This window comes from Callorhinus ursinus, unplaced genomic scaffold, assembly GCF_003265705.2.
Source record: "Callorhinus ursinus isolate GAN/ISIS: 27379988/994484 unplaced genomic scaffold, GSC_fseal_2.0 scaffold4, whole genome shotgun sequence".
Lineage (NCBI taxonomy): Eukaryota > Metazoa > Chordata > Mammalia > Carnivora > Otariidae > Callorhinus > Callorhinus ursinus.
In genome coordinates, this window is record NW_027397066.1 from 102,803,750 (window position 1) to 102,815,828 (window position 12,079).

Consider the following 12,079-nt stretch of genomic DNA (forward strand, 5'->3'; position numbering starts at 1 on the left):
GTTGCCTAAAATCAGATTGCTATTTTACTTCTTCCATTGTGAGAAAACCCAGACTTCCAGAACCTGCCCCACCTCTTCCTCAAAGTAAATCGCTCTGTGATCCAGTAACTTCACTAAGGAAGTGCTCTGTGTTAAAGGCTATCATCCAATTTCACTTCTTGTTTTATTGTTTGTTTCTTTGTTTAAATTTTATTTCTTTTACATCTGGATTGTGCAGCTTTCATGTGGTATTAAAACTATGTGTCCAAAAATGTGTCCCAGATGAACATCCTGTTTGCCTTTTGATTTAAATTTCTGTTTAGTAAACCTTTGTGGTTTGGATACAGTGAGGAGTATTTTCAGCAGAACTCCCTAACCACTTCCTCAAAAATAATAACTCCCTATCTATCTCTCCCTTTCTCACCTCTCTTTTGCTAAATTAATACTGTCTATCAGACACAGTCTTAAGGATATTTGAGAACATTACCTCATTTCTCACAATGATACCATCTATGTCTTTAGCATGCTGTTCTAGAAGTTATTTCCACAAAAAGGCTTTTTTTGCATGCCATGCTATTAGCAAATATGAAAATGTTTCCATCAGGCCCTGGTAGAAAAATAACCAATTTTTGAATTATGAGATACTTGCTTTGGAGAAACATAAATAACTCCTTTTTCAAAAATAGTTTAGCAACTGTATTTTTTTGGTCAAAACCAGAAAAAAAAATATGGTTAAAGTATTTTTAAGGTCTTTCCTTCAAATTGGCCATAGAAATTCTATCACTGATGAATAGATTTACTTGACATATTACATAAAATTATTTTTTAAAATAACTATTGTTTAAGCCAATTTTTTTTGAAGCAAAGAAATTTGGTTGTTCTTGGCATTTCTTAATTTGCTTACTTGGGGGTATGTTCTCCCCAAATCCACACATATAATTTCCATTGCCTCTAAAAGGGGTTATGAACACACATCTAAAGGAGAATTGACCACTTGGTTTTTGATGTTCTAAAGCCAACTAAAGCATGAACCTCTTGCTTCCTTTCTGATCCCAGCCCTTTTCAATGAGAACAATGCTTATGCAAGATTTCCTAGGGGGATTTTGTGGCTTGAGGTTTTAATAATCTAGGCTAAAATTCAAATAGGAACCACAGCTGCTTGGATAAGACTCTTAGACCTCTTTATTTGAACTGCAGTGAACTTACCAGAATTTTAAAATATTCTGAGCAATATTTGATATGTAAGAGTGACCTGTGCTAGCTTTATTTTAGATATAAGAATATCTATGTACTTGCAAACTGTATGGACATAAAATAAAATGACATGTATTTTCTTTAACCATTTGCAAGTACACTTAAAAACAGATTTGACTTCTTTAAAAAGTAATGAACATTGTTCTGATGTACTGTTCTGATTCAATAAGGGAAACTTACCAAGAATACTTTATATTTTGTATCTTTTTGTTGGAATTCTCACTTTGTTCATGTATTGCTCTTTTGACCTCTGCATCTTTGTTATCTTTATGGTTAGTTTGAACTCTCTATCAGGTTAATCACTATCTCCATTTCATTAGGACCTATTTCTGGAGATTTATCTCATTCTTTGTTTGGAATATAGTCCTCTGTTTCTTCATTTGCCTTGACCCCCTGATTGGTTTTCTCCACATTAGACAAAATAGCCATCTCTCCCAGTTTTGACAGTGGACTCACATAGGAGATGCATCTTATTAGTCAGCCAGGCCTGAGCTCCTAGATGTCTCTCTAACTTGTGAAGATTGTTCAAGTTCCTTCTTTGTTCTTAGTGCCTTCTGGTAGTTGCAGGAATACCAATACCTGGCAGTATCCTATTGAAGTCAGCGACTAGATGCAGGCTGATTAGAAACTGGACCCTGAGTCAGCAACTGGGAAAGTATGTAGTTAAACCCCTTCCAGGAGGAAACCAGGAGATGGGTGATTTTACCTGTTTCCTCCAAGTAGGCTCTGGGTGTATAGCTGTTGAAGGATTTGCTGCTGTGCTCATTAAGAACTCTTTCTTTGTGAACTATGAAGAAAAAAAGAGATAAACCGAAAAACAGACTCTAAACTACGGAGAACAAACTAATGGTTACCAGAGGGGAGACAGAGGGATGGAACGGATGAAATAGATGAAGGGAATTAACAATATACTTTTCACAATGAGCATTGACTAATGTATAGAATTGTTGAATCACTATATTGTACACCTGAAATTGCTATAACATTCTATGTTAATTATCCTGGATTTACACTTTTAAAAGAAATTTAAAAAGTTAAAAAATTAAACTACTTCTTTGTTTCCTATAGGATTTGGGAATGTAAGCACCTTTGGCTATTAAAGCCAGGTAATCTGGGGACCTGTTCCTCATGTGGCTACTGCAAACCTGGGGGCCAGATCTGTGTACCAGCTCTTTTCAGGGAGGTACTAGGATTGGAAGGAGAAGGCAGAGTGTTGTCCTGGGCTTCCCTGATCTCTGAGGCAAATCCAGCCAGCCCCTAGTGCCTGCTAAATTAGCTGCTGCTGCTTCTGCTGCTTCTTCTTCTTCTTCTTCTTCTTCTTCTTCTTCTTCTTCTTCTTTTCTTCTTCTTCCATTGAAGTATAGTTGGCATACAATATCCTATTAGTTTCAGGTGTACCTCAGAGTGAACCAATATTTTTATACATTATAAAACGATCTTCATGATAAGTATAGTTAGCACCTGTCACCATACAAAGTTATTACAATATTACTGACTGTATTCCTTCTGTCATACATTACATCCCCATAACTTATAGGTAAAGGAGATTAAAGGGTACAAACTTCCAGTCATACAAAAGAATCACTTCTTTGTTTACTATAGTCTTATGGGTTAAGTGGTCACAAGCTGCACTGGCTTTCAGAGCTAGGTGTTTAGGGAACCCTTCCCTTCAGTGGGAGTCTTAAAAGTTGGGGCACTAGATGTAGGGGTCCAAACTTATTCACCCTCAGAGAGAAGCTGGGAGGTGGGGATCCCCTGCCGTTTGTATGGCTCTTTGCTACCGATGGGGTTTATGATGAGAGTGTGTTTAGCTTCTTCTACCTGTTTCAATGGGGGTGCCTTCTCATTTGTCTGATGTATAGGAGTCAGTCAGCTGGTTTCAGAACCTCGCTCAGAGAGCATTGCTCCACATGTACCTGTCCATCCAGTGCATCTGTGGGAGGAGGGGAACTCAGGAAGCTTTTGTATCAGCATTTTTATTTCATCCATCATTGTACTTTCCTTTGCTTTTGGTCTGCCCAGGTGGGAAACAAGTTTCAGTCTCCTGAAAATACTTTAAAAAATAGATTTTTGGGACCACCGAAGTAGAATCTGATTTTTTCTGGAATAATAAGCTGTCTTCATGATATTACCCTTCAGCGATACTTTTTAAAAAATAATTTTTGTATACTTCTAAAATAGAATTGTGTTTAAAAAGTAAGTACTGGGGTGCCTGGGTGGCTCAATTGGTTAAGCAGCTGCCTTCGGCTCAGGTCATGATCCCAGGGTCCTAGGATCAAGTCCCACGTCGGGCTCCCTGCCCAGGGGAGAGTCTGCTTTTCTCTCAACCTCTGCCTGCCTCTCTGCCTACATGAGGCCCTAATAGTCATATAAAAGGCAGAAATTTCAGACTCTATCACAGGGTTATATTGTTATTTAAATGTTTATTTAACACTTACATTAAATGATCACATACTAAAGGATTTGCAAGGACAGAATATAATGGAGCAGAACATCTATAAATGATCCAGCACTAACTTTAGGCCTAGTACCTATTCCAGGGAAAGGGAACTTTTCAAGTTAGACCTCAGATAGCTTTGAGACTTGCCCAGGAAGGGTACCTGACTGGAAGAGCTCTGCTCTTGCTGGGTGTCAGCGGTGGGCCCTTGCGTGCAATCAATCACACTTGGTGGCTCTCACCTAATCCTGTTGTTTCCAAAGTTCTCTAGAATCCTGTGAATTTACAGGGCTATCTAATGGACTTCCAGAAGGAGAGAGGTGCTTCCTGTTGAGAACAAGTGGACTCTGACTACTTTCTTCAACTTCTGCGAGAGCTAGTCCATATTCATCTGTTTTATATTAACATTCTAGTTAAGATTTAGTTTAAACCCATTTGATAAAGGGGTGGGGGGGAGAAATTAATCCCCTGTATTGTATAGGAAATAAAGAGTCTCAGTATATTAAACTTTTCCTGTGACCTCTAACTCACTGAATGTGTGGTCAAAGGATTGCCTATGCGGCACATCCCAAGGCCAAGTCCATGATGCTGAGATAAGCATCTTCCAACATTTCAGAATTGGGTGTTGACACTAAACTGATGGCAAGTAGATACTAAAGGAAAATTCAGTTGATAACAGGTACAAATGATAAATGGCTTCCCAAAAAGAAATTAACTAAAATATCAGAAGATTTAGGATCCTGGTCTACAGATAAAATCAAAGCATACCTTTTGTAAATTTGGTCATATTTAGGCTCTCTGCTTCCTTCTCTCTGCTGGTTTACTAGGCTTACTCACCATTCAAAGCCTAGGTAGAACATTTACTGAGAATTCAGTATAACACTTTTTATAAGAGAACATGAAATCAGTTGTTTCATATTCTGGGCAGAATTCCTAGAGATGAGCAGAAGTCTCTATTTCCCCTGAAATGTGCTTCTTAGAATGACAGGAATTGATGACATTATTCTCACCATTCTCCAGTTTGTGAATCCAGAAACAAATGAAGAACAGCACTTTCTAGAAACTGAACGTCTCTGAGGGATAGTTTTGAGAACTGTAAAAACTCTCAGCAGGAACATTCCATCCAAACTCCTCCACTAAGAGACTTGTGCAAACTTTAACAAGGCTTCTAGCAGCCTAGAGCCCAGCTCCTAGGAAGACTCAGCCTCCTTAAGTTCCTGTCTAGCTCCTGAGAAAGGTATGAGGAACACTCTGTGAGGAAACTGAAGCTTAGCATTGAGGGGACATGGGTTCTCAGGAGCTTGCTAGCAGAGCTGGGGAGTAGTTCAGCAAGTAGTGGGGGCACCATATGTGATAAGATTCCAAGGAATGTGCGACTTGATTCAGAGCCTAGAGGCATAGAATCGAACAACAAAAGAAAGGAGGCTGAGTGGAAGATGAGTTAATAATGAAAAATAAGTCATTCCTCCATTTCTATAAGGACAAATTACTTTGAGAATTGTTCAGACAGTTCAGCTCTATTTTGCCCATTTGATGAGAGTTCAAAGCCCCAGAGGGAGAGGAGACCTCACTTTCTAAGTAGCTCTGAAAGCATTAATCCTGGAAATCCTCTGTGGGGTAAGCTAGAAGAATCAAGTTACAGAATCCACCATTCAGTCAACATAAGGAATGGCATCATTGCATGAAAATCTCTGAAAAACAATTGTGGATAAAACTTAACAAAATTATAATAAAGGATAGGATGTCAAGCATATTTTAATAAAAAAAAGAAAAGAGAAGAGGATTATTAAATATCTAAACCAGCAATATCTATTGAGAAAAAAGAAAAGAAAATATCTGTCAGATACAGTGTCCAATGTCCAATAGATAAGAACATGTGAACTTTCCCTCAAGTGTTAGGCAAATATAATTGATACTTTTGAAAAGTTTGTTCTAGAAAATCACAACCAATATTGTACTTCTTTTAATAAATTGTTACAGCGTGAATTATGGAAAATGTAATGTTAAACACTGGATACATGAAGTATGAATAATATTTCTTTGATGGATAAATAGTGCCAATGGGATTTTACCAGATTGGTACTGAACATATGTAATTTTACAGTTATTACAATGGTTTAGAAAAGGTGGATGGGATGCAGCCACAAACTTTGTAGCAAAAGCTACAGAGAAGCAAAATTTGTGGCTAAATTTCAGAATAATTTAATAAGACTATATAAATAGGTAAAAATAATATGATGACCAGATACCTAAAGTAAGTAAAAGATCGTATTTCATTTACATATATATAATTAAAATTATATGATTGTATATCCTACCTTAATATATATTATATATAAATATATGAGATAAATTTTTATATAATTTACATATGTGTGTGTGCTTGTGTGTGGTAATTGTAATTGAATGTTGCAAAATGGAAAAGAATTAGTCTTATTTTGCCAAATCTGTGATGTGAGAAGGGACATTACTAAGTACAAATAAACATTTTGAGCCCAAATGGAGAAAACAGTTTTTAGCCAGGACCCCAAAACTTACAAGAATGCTCAAGGCAGAGGGTGGAGTTGGCCAGCACCGTAATTTGGGAAAGTCCAAGATTAAGTCATTAACGACCTCAGTCGTATTTTCCTCAATTTCCTTGCAGCTTTCAATATTTCCTTTCCTGCAACTCTCCTTTTTCTTGTTTATTATGGGACAGTGTTTGTGTGGTTGTCTTTTTCTTTCAAATCATTAGGCCCCATTGTTTTGCTGACTCCCCTTTTTTCCCATTCCTCAAAATTGCCTGTGCCCTGAGGTTCTAGTTTCAGTTCACTTCTTCCACTAGAGCCTTTCTTTTAGGAATTTTATTAAAATTAATAATTATTAAGTTAATTTATATGAATTAAAATTAATAATTTCATTAAATTCATTCAAAGCTCTGGCACTGTCCCCAGCACTGGTGTCACCAATTGGATGGTAGCTGTGTTCTCTCTCTGATATTTCTTCTATTAGTATCATGACCACAACAGCTGCTACCGCTATCCACTATCAACCTGTCTCAGCACCTGTGCAAGTGAGCAGGTGTAATATCTACTTCATAGGATTGGCTTGAAGATTAAATGACTTAATGCATAAGAAGTGGCATACCAGTTTGCTTAGACTAGACCAGGTTTCCAAATAATTTATTCCCTTTCTACATTTATTTCTTTTTTTAACCTCTAACATGAAGATGATTCTTAGATTTTTCACCATTCTAAATTTTTCTTACTTTTTTCTTTCTTTCTCTTCCTTCCTTCCTCTTTCTTTCTTTTTCTTTCTTTTTCTTTCTTTCTTTGTTTCTTTCTTAAGGTCTAAATTGCTGTTGCACATGTATAATTTAAGTTTATTCTTAAAAAAACTGAAACATTCTCATGGGTAGTCATATGATAAAATTATTTCTATTTCTATATGCTAAAAATATTCCACAATAGAAAGGGATATAAAAAACAAACATAAGACTGCATTATCTTTCCACTTACATCAGTACCTTCTCTTGACTTCTCTTTTTCTTTTGGGAGTCCTATCATCTTTTGTGCTGGCAAGGATTGATAGCTCCGATTCCTATTTTTTAAATGACATTAATTTTTCTTGTTATAAAACAATATACACTTCAAGATTTTCAATGATGAATTCTTGTGGCTACCAGCCTATTTGGTCGAGGCATGACATTGGGTGGGTGAACATTGCCTTCAAGTACCACATGCCTGAGGATTCGAACACCTACCTGGATCAGGTGGCCTGAGCAGGCTGGTTTGGCACCAAGGGCTTGGCCATCATATTTGTGTAAGATGAAAATGATACCAAGGTCCTCAATGATATGCAGGATCGCTTTGAGCTGCACAGACATGGTAGAGGACTCACCCATCCATTTTGGAATGTGACACTCTGTTCAGGAGATGACAGCAGGCATGGGGGTGAAGGAGACACTACTGCCACTTACCCCTGGCAACCCCCAACTCCTATCCCATGGCTTCCCCCTTTTGCATCACCATCACTCCTACACCCCCATTTCCTGATTTGTCAGAATTTTTTAAACAGCATCAAAATGAAATGTGCACGCAAAGAAAACCCCCAAAACCAATATACATTTCATTATAGAACATAAAATTTATAAAATATGGCTAATGAAAAAGTCTATAAAAAAAACTCCTGAAATTTCATTTGCCTGAGATATTTTCATGGCTATCCTATAGATGCATCTGGTCTATCTCTATGCTGAATATATTGTTTTATAAATGCCTTAGTTTCACTTAAGACATATAAGAAATACTACCTGCATCATTATTTTTTTTTACCATATCATTGAATAGGCTTCTAAAATGTTTGTGTAATTAATTATAAATCCATATTAACTTTTCCTTTATTACAATGAACTATCTTATAACAAAGTTTATTAGCGTCTTTCTGACCTTTATAAATCTTTCTCTACCATATCCTAGTTTGTTTCATTTGCGATTTTTCTCACAACTATATTTTCTTTGCTATTCCTACTACTATCCTCTAATTCATCCCTTTTACTTATGGTGTCAGACTACTAAAATAGAGTAGTGAAATTGAGCTCATTTATTGAGAAACCAACTCTAGGCCAGGTATTATGTACAGAAAAAAGAAAAAGAAAAGAATCTTTATGTACTGGTAAAAAAGATAAAAATGGAACTTTTAATGCAGTGTGATGTATGCATTAAGAAGGTCTTTCACAAAGCAATCATTATGGGAAAATGAATAGAATTTCCACTCAGAAAAATTATTTTATAAATTATGTATTTTATAAGTCATATAAAATTATAAGAATTGTGGTTTGCTATTGGTATATTTTAACCACCATAATTAAATATTAAATATTATTATTTAAAATTATTAAATGTTAAAGATCCCAATAAATTAAATTTGAGTAATTATTGTTGCTATTAATGAAGCACATCTAGTCATAAAGGGAAGTTTTCTGGAATTTATTTTTAAATAGGAGGAGAATTAAGTCTGCACATAATGGACACAAAGGGGCACAACCTAGACTGAGATGAGGCGGGCCTGGGGGGATGGAAGACTTAGGCAAAACACCAAATATGAGCCAGCTGGCTTCTCTGAAATTCAAACTTAACTGCATGTTCTGTATTTTCATTTGCTATATCTGACAACCTGAGGTCTGGCAAGTCCCTGAAAGGGAAAATTCTGCCCTGAGACCTGCAGGACGAGAATGACCATGGGAAAAGCAAGAGGAGTGCAGGGAACTTCGAGTGAAAAGACCTCACTGCAGAAAGGAGCGTGGCTTCCTCCACAAAGAAGTGGGTGGACTTTGGAGCAGCATGAACGAGATCATGCTGGAGAAAGTGAGAAATTCACTCAGACCACAAGCAAGGGGGCATAACACAGAAGGTGTGGTAGTCCTTTTTGTCAAATTCTTGGGACGTGTTGAAGAAAATAAATTAATATATTTCAAATGGGTAAAATAACCAGAATCATATTGCAGAAAGCGCACTCTGGCAGCCATGCCTAAGACAGATTGGAAGTAATTGATAAAGAGAGCAGTTAGTTCCAATTAGCTCTGGAAGGAAATGATAAGAATCTGGACCAACAAAAACAAAAAGACCAAAATACTATCCATCTCTGAAGGCAGTAGGTTTCATAGTAACCTGTACCATTGTAATTATGGTGCATAGAATTCAAATGATAAAAACATTTAAAAAACCCTATGTTAATAGGTGTATAACATATATAAGTTATATAGATATATGAAGTTGGAATGTGGCATCATTAACATAGAGTGGAGAGTGGAGCTGTAAAGGAGTAGTTTTTGTATGAGATTAAAATTAATTTGTTATCAGTTTAAAATAGGATACTATAATTTAAGATGTTTCATATAATAACCACAATGATAATGATAAAGAAAACAGCTACAGGATATGTACATAAGAAAATGGGAAGGGAATCAATGCACATCACTATAAAAACAAAACACAAAGAGAGGCAGTAGGGGAGAAAAAGAGGGACAAAAAAGCAAGACATAAAGAAAAAATGAACAAAATGTTAGTAGTCCTTTCCTATCATTAATTATTTGAAATGAAAAGTGATTAAACTCCCCTGTCAAAAGACATAGGTTGGTTGAATGGATTGAAAAAAATAGGATCCAACTACCCATAAGAGACACTTTACATCCATGGACACACAGGCTGAAAGTGAAAAGGTGGAAAAAGATATTCTATGCAAATAGTAGCTGAAAGAGCAGCAGTGGCTATGCTAATCTCAGGCAGAATAGACTTTAAATCAAAAGCTATCATAAGAAACAAAGGACATGATGTAATAAAAAGACCAATTCACCAAGAAGATATAACAATCATAAATATTTATGCACCAACCTCACTGCTTCACTGTACACCTAAAAATGGTTATGATGGTACATTTTATGTTATGTGTTTTTTTACCACAATAATAAAAAGAACCAAGTCATTTCCTGTATTATCTCATACCAAATTGTATCTTTCACCTCTCTGCATATCTTATGGCAGTCATCACATCCCCTTTTCTACCATAATGAATTTGGTAATTTGCTAATCTCCTAAATATCTTAGATAGACAAAAGAAGGCAGAAGTATTAACGTAGTATCTGTGATGTACAGAACATTCCTTCAATACTACCATTTACTGATGTTGGGACACATAGTCTAATTTGCTTCTCAAAACAACCCTATCAAGTATTTTCGTTACTTTTTAAGAAAAATAAGAAAACAAAGGTCCAGCAAGATAAGTAACCTGTAGAAAATCTCATAGTTTTTGATTTTTGAAGCCAGGATTACAGCTCATGCTTCTCAAAAATCCATATAAAAACCATATTCCCATATTCTTTCTACTCCACTGTATTTTAGGGGCCAACCCTTATCTGCCTCCAAATTTGGTATTAAGGAGACTTTAATGAGGATAGAAAAGGACATATTATCTCTTCATAGTAATTTCCAAATTGGTGATAAACCTGATGTCCCATTAAACCTGGGGGAAAACATTTTTAGGAAAGTATCTGTAGAGAGGATATTTAACTAGTGTCATTATTAGAAACTTAATTTTTTAAAGGGTTTATTATTTTTTAGACTAAATTCTCATTGCTTTAGATATGCTATTTTATTTCATGTGGGGTATCATGCCTGTCTGAAGATCGGAATGACTGACTGAGGGAGTATGGAAAATAATGTGGTATTTTTCTATAAACTACCCTTTCTCCCTTCCATCCAGTTGGTCTGTGACTCCCATTCCTTCAGCCCTTCCAATGATATTGTAAACATCCAATTTCCTGTATTAAGTCCTTCGCTTTTTGAAATGCCTATAATATTTCCTCTTTCACACAACTGGGTTTGACTGATAAGTAAAAGAAGGCATCATACTTTATCAGTGAAAAGTAAATCACTATGAAACCAAATCACCAACTCTAACCTTTGGTAAACACCAAGCTTTGACCTGTGCTAAATATGCCTTTATAACTTTTAATCTGTTTTCCCTAAGTTTTCTCAGCCTAGGTAGACTTGTTCATTAGATTTATAAGTTCTAGGTACTAGATATCCAAGAGCAAAGAAATTTCTTGAAATACAGAATAATTGGGTACCATCTTCAGAAACTAACAGTATTGAGAAATGGAAGTAGAAGACCCTTGATGCAAACAGGCTAGTAATTTCTCAATCCAAAATTTCCATTTTGTAGTATATGTAAGTAAATTTCATTGATGATAAACATAAATCTAAAGATACTTTTTTGTTTGTACAAAAATTTAAGTCTCATTTTCCTTGGAATATTTTGGATATAATTTTAACTACTGCATATCAAGAGACCCATGATAATGATATAAATTGTCTATAAAGATAAAAAGATTGATGGATGGAGTTTTATATAAACAGGTCAAAACACTAAAACCTCTGGAAAAAAATGAAGAGTGAACTAGATATGATGGAACATCACAAGTTAACATGGCGCCTGCACTGAGTACATGTATTTACTTACTATTATTCTTTAAAAAGTAATAAAGAGCCAATACTAACCTCTCCCCACAACTGGAACACTACATCAAGAGAGTAATGTGGAGGTTTTACTGCGGAAAAAAAATATTATACATCTTTGTAAGTTACTAATCTCAATCAAAAATATTTATCAATATATATCAATACATATCTATCTATCTATCTTTTGTCAGCATCTCCCCAAATGACCCTTATGTTTTTATACAAGTTTGTGAACAAAAAAATAATCTCTATTAAGTAAATGTGCATGTGATTTTTAGGAGAATCGATATTTATATGTTCCACATATTGAATCAATTTTCCAACTTCAAATTTTTAAAGTGCTTTTGGAGTAGAATACATCCTAAGCATACCCTTTTAGTCCAGGTTCTTGCTGGAGCTCTACTAATGACAT

The 12,079-nt window shown here is 35.5% G+C and overlaps 1 long non-coding RNA gene across 1 annotated transcript in view; it reads right to left on the minus strand.

The window, feature by feature from the left end:
* Nucleotides 1-11,758, minus strand: part of LOC112825772 (uncharacterized) — a 35,187-nt gene extending 23,429 nt beyond the window's left edge. Inside the window, exons 1-4 of the long non-coding RNA XR_003208796.2 lie at nt 11,707-11,758; nt 7,168-7,249; nt 3,055-3,166; nt 1,940-2,020 (exon numbers count right to left, since the gene is read on the minus strand). This is a non-coding gene — a long non-coding RNA (uncharacterized lncRNA). The remainder of the gene's footprint in view (nt 1-1,939; nt 2,021-3,054; nt 3,167-7,167; nt 7,250-11,706) is intronic.
* Between the last annotated feature and the right edge of the window lie 321 nt (nt 11,759-12,079).